Genomic DNA, 5,000 nt, shown 5'->3' on the forward strand with positions numbered 1-5,000 from the left:
GTATCGCCATCTATGAAAATAGGGCGAAAGCACATGCAATACCGCCATCTATGCGCATCTGACAACACTACGTCCGCACCACAAAACATACCGCCATCTGTAGGTCTCCCGCAACATGACCTCCTGCAACGACGCCACCGCCATCTATGAGACGCCAAGCCGACTAAGACAGCGATGGCGCCACAGTGCCCGCCTTTCGACGCCACCCACAAAGCCTGCAGCCTCTGTCGACCATAGCACCCATTCTCCAGTGGCTCTGCCGCACGAAGCCGTGGACCGGCAATGACTCCACCCGCACCCGTTCGTGGACCACCCCAACCGCCAAACGCGCACCTCCAGCGGATGAACGGCGGACGTTTCCCGCACTCGTAAAGTGCAATCCACCCCTATAACTTGCGTTTCATGAAGAGTTATTTCCAATATGCGACATTCCCGCTGTCCCTATACATGAGCCGCGACCTGTACCACTTACGAGCGAGAGACGCGATCGCGTTGCTCACTGTACGGCGTCCGATACCGAGCCATCAGCATGTCGGTCCCCATGCGCGTTGCACTCGCACTCGCACTCGCAAAAACGTGGGGCAAATATATTACGCGGAAGAGTTATAACAGACCGAGCCCCACTGCATGGGGGGAGTCTTTGTCACTAATGTACACAGATAGAACATTGTGGACTGGAACCAGATTACCCGTACACACGGCGCTGATTAGTAATCAATGCAGAGCCATCAAACTACAGAAAATATATACAACTGTCCGTATACATGCTGAAAGAGTCTGCCCACAATGGGAACCACACGTCAGCCAGACACTCTGATCACGCACCACTCTCTGCTTCTAACAGGCGCACATACAATATGTAAGCACCAGCATGGAACAACATCCAGTGCATCCTCTCCGCCACATTACACAATCCACACTATCACAACCAGACCAGGAGGTCCATGCGGAAAATAGAATATCCCACCCTTTCGACATCCACCATTGCGCAGATAAGGCACCAACACCCACACATGTCCTATACAACGGTGCACCCAACATCACAATAGTACCTCCTGTCACAGCGCACAAACAATGACATGAGTCAAAGACACAGGTCTGACACAAGCATAGAATTGGAGCGCCGCCTCTAATAAGCCAAAGGTGCATCCTGACGTGACAAATCTCATCATGTCACAAGCATTCACTTACTATAATCACTATCAACGAACCTGCCGCCCCGCCCCCCCCCCCCCCCCCACACCTTTCCTTACAACAACGTGTAACCTAACCTAACCCATGTTGTACCTTAACCTAACCCATGTTGTACCTTAACCTAACCCATGTTGTGCCTTAACCTAACCCATGTTGTGCCTTAACCTAACCCATGTTGTCCCCTAACCTAACCCAAGTTGTCCCCTAACCTAACCCATGTTGTCCCTTAACCTAACCCATGTTGTGCCTTAACCTAACCCATGTTGTGCCTTAACCTAACCCATGTTGTCCCCTAACCTAACCCATGTTGTCCCCTAACCTAACCCATGTTGTGCCTTAACCTAACCCATGTTGTCCCCTAACCTAACCCATGTTGTGCCTTAACCTAACCCATGTTGTCCCCTAACCTAACCCATGTTGTCCCCTAACCTAACCCATGTTGTCCCCTAACCTAACCCATGTTGTGCCTTAACCTAACCCATGTTGTGCCTTAAGCCTAACCCATGTTGTCCCCTAACCTAACCCAAGTTGTCCCCTAACCTAACCCATGTTGTCCCCTAACCTAACCCATGTTGTGCCTTAACCTAACCCATGTTGTGCCTTAACCTAACCCATGTTGTGCCTTAACCTAACCCATGTTGTCCCCTAACCTAACCCATGTTGTCCCCTAACCTAACCCATGTTGTGCCTTAACCTAACCCATGTTGTCCCCTAACCTAACCCATGTTGTGCCTTAACCTAACCCATGTTGTCCCCTAACCTAACCCATGTTGTCCCCTAACCTAACCCATGTTGTCCCCTAACCTAACCCATGTTGTGCCTTAACCTAACCCATGTTGTGCTTAACCTAACCCATGTTGTCCCCTAACCTAACCCATGTTGTCCCCTAACCTAACCCATGTTGTCCCCTAACCTAACCCATGTTGTCCCCTAACCTAACCCATGTTGTCCCCTAACCTAACCCATGTTGTCCCCTAACCTAACCCATGTTGTCCCCTAACCTAACCCATGTTGTCCCCTAACCTAACCCATGTTGTCCCCTAACCTAACCCATGTTGTGCCCTAACCTAACCCATGTTGTGCCCTAACCTAACCCATGTTGTGCCCTAACCTAACCCATGTTGTGCCTTAACCTAACCCATGTTGTCCCCTAACCTAACCCATGTTGTCCCCTAACCTAACCCATGTTGTCCCCTAACCTAACCCATGTTGTCCCCTAACCTAACCCATGTTGTCCCCTAACCTAACCCATGTTGTGCCTTAACCTAACCCATGTTGTCCCCTAACCTAACCCATGTTGTCCCCTAACCTAACCCATGTTGTCCCCTAACCTAACCCATGTTGTCCCCTAACCTAACCCATGTTGTCCCCTAACCTAACCCATGTTGTCCCCTAACCTAACCCATGTTGTCCCCTAACCTAACCCATGTTGTCCCCTAACCTAACCCATGTTGTGCCCTAACCTAACCCATGTTGTCCCCTAACCTAACCCATGTTGTGCCTTAACCTAACCCATGTTGTGCCTTAACCTAACCCATGTTGTCCCCTAACCTAACCCATGTTGTCCCCTAACCTAACCCATGTTGTGCCTTAACCTAACCCATGTTGTGCCGTAACCTAACCCATGTTGTGCCTTAACCTAACCCATGTTGTGCCTTAACCTAACCCATGTTGTGCCTTAACCTAACCCATGTTGTGCCTTAACCTAACCCATGTTGTGCCTTAACCTAACCCACGTTGTCCCCTAACGTAACCCACGTTGTCCCCTAACGTAACCCACGTTGTCCCCTAACGTAACCCACGTTGTCCCCTAACGTAACCCACGTTGTCCCCTAACGTAACCCACGTTGTCCCCTAACGTAACCCACGTTGTCCCCTAACGTAACCCACGTTGTCGCCTATCGTAACCCACGTTGTCGCCTAAACCTGCTCTGTAATTGTTATACGACTCGTTCAATTAGTGTAGTGTTGCCCACCCGCAACCCTCGCAATATAGTTCGCTACTCGCACTGCCCCGCTCCCCTGTGTATCGCTTCATGTTAAACACCTTGCAAGTCTTGCTGACTTTCCACATGCTCCTGCTGTACACTGTAATGTGGATGGCAGCAGGGCGTACATGCCGCCCCCCCCCCCCCCCCCACCTCTCCCCACGTCCCCACCTTGCCCCCTGCCTTCGCAAGGTGGTTGGTGACAAGTTTGCATGTTCAATGCCCTTCGCATGCGACGTACGCAGGCTACGTTGTGGTGCGGCCTGTGTCAACTGTCCGCTGATGTCGTACGCGTGAACCACAATCTGTACTGCACATTCGTCCTTATGTACTGAATGATACATCGTGGCACATGTGTGACCGTACAACGACTGCGCCCAAAAACGGCGGACCATACAGTGCAAATATTGTGCACGCAGCTACGTGTCGTCTCCCTATGAGAGCTGGATTGCAGTGTGGTACGCCATAGAGACGTGTGGGAGGAACGGACGCCGTGGATGGCGATCAGCATGAGCTGTCTGTTGATGTATTCGGACCTAGTCGTCTCTCCTCACACACCGTGATGGCATGGTGCAGCGCGTTCCATATCTGCGACATGCTACAGAAGCCGGTTGACAGTCGTTCGAGCAATGGACATCGCATACGTACGGGGGCCACCTTCCACGTATTGTCTAGGCGTGCACATTTTGTTGCGTGTATGTGGGCAGACGTAGTGTGGCGTGACACCTGACACAGGCATGCAATAATGGTTGAAGTTGCAAATGGCGATGGACGCCTACGTTTTCTGGTGAAGTTACGCAAATGAAGAAATGGTAACCCGTTGTGGTGCGGTTGTTCTCGCTAGGGGTGAATCGGTGATGGCGACGATAGGTTGAGGTACTAACCGGTTGTTCCAGCGATACCCACCATGCCGACGAAACTGAACGGCATCTGGGTGTGAAGCGATACGCGGCGGTGGCTGGGTGGGACCGTCCCCGGCCGGTGAGGGGGCGCCTCCCGGCGTGCTGGCCGCGCGGTGCGTGGGCGCACGCGCTACAGCCGGCTGGTGGGGGCGGCCAGTGGCAGGCGCGCCGGCCGACGGACGCGGCAGGCGTCGCAGCTGCGCGCCGGCGCACCCTGCGCGCGGCGCCGTGCGGCCAAAGTAGGTCCTCGCGGGCCCGGTGCGAAGCGCGGTGGACATCTGCAGTGTGCTGGTCCGATTGAGGACTGTGTGCGTTGAGGATGCGCCGCCGCCCGGCGCTCGGCGCCGCGACGCCGTCTGCTGCTCGGTCGCCCCAGCGGTTCTCGCTGGTGGTTTGTATCGCAGCTGTGCGGATGTGTTGGCGTGTGCGCTGTGCTGGGAGAGTTCGCTTCGGCACCCAAGTGGGGCTTTTGTCCTTCTGTGGCGCTGGCGTTGGAGCTGCCGGTCACCGTAGGTGGCGCGTGTTGTCTCCCGCCGGCAATGCCACGACAGCACGCTCCCGGGCCTCTGTCGGCAGCGGCAAGCTCAGTTGGGAGCACGGGTGGTCGCACCGAAAGCGTCTACTCGCCTAACTCCGGGCGATTGCGCCTCTCTCGAACCCGACCAAGTACTTGGGACGGCGCTGCGCGCCGCCGGGACCTGAGAGGGTTTCGAGGTGTATTGTGCAGGGGAGCTCAGCCTCCTCCTGTTTGCAGAATGATTGAGCGGACGCTTGCGTGTTCGCGCGGGCCCCCGGGACACACTCCCGGGCGGCCGGCTGCTCAGCTCTAGTTGACGCAGCTCCCTGGTTGATCCTGCCAGTAGTCATATGCTTGTCTCAAAGATTAAGCCATGCATGTCTCAGTACAAGCCGCATT

General features: G+C 54.3%; 1 non-coding gene across 1 annotated transcript in view; it reads left to right on the forward strand.

The window, feature by feature from the left end:
- The first annotated feature begins 4,924 nt into the window (after positions 1-4,924).
- LOC124774519 overlaps positions 4,925-5,000 on the forward strand; it is a 1,909-nt gene continuing 1,833 nt past the window's right edge. The window contains exon 1 of the ribosomal RNA XR_007015334.1: positions 4,925-5,000. This exon is cut by the window's right edge and continues 1,833 nt beyond it. This is a non-coding gene — a ribosomal RNA (small subunit ribosomal RNA).

The sequence above is a fragment of the Schistocerca piceifrons genome, unplaced genomic scaffold (genome assembly GCF_021461385.2).
Source record: "Schistocerca piceifrons isolate TAMUIC-IGC-003096 unplaced genomic scaffold, iqSchPice1.1 HiC_scaffold_965, whole genome shotgun sequence".
NCBI classification, from domain to species: domain Eukaryota; kingdom Metazoa; phylum Arthropoda; class Insecta; order Orthoptera; family Acrididae; genus Schistocerca; species Schistocerca piceifrons.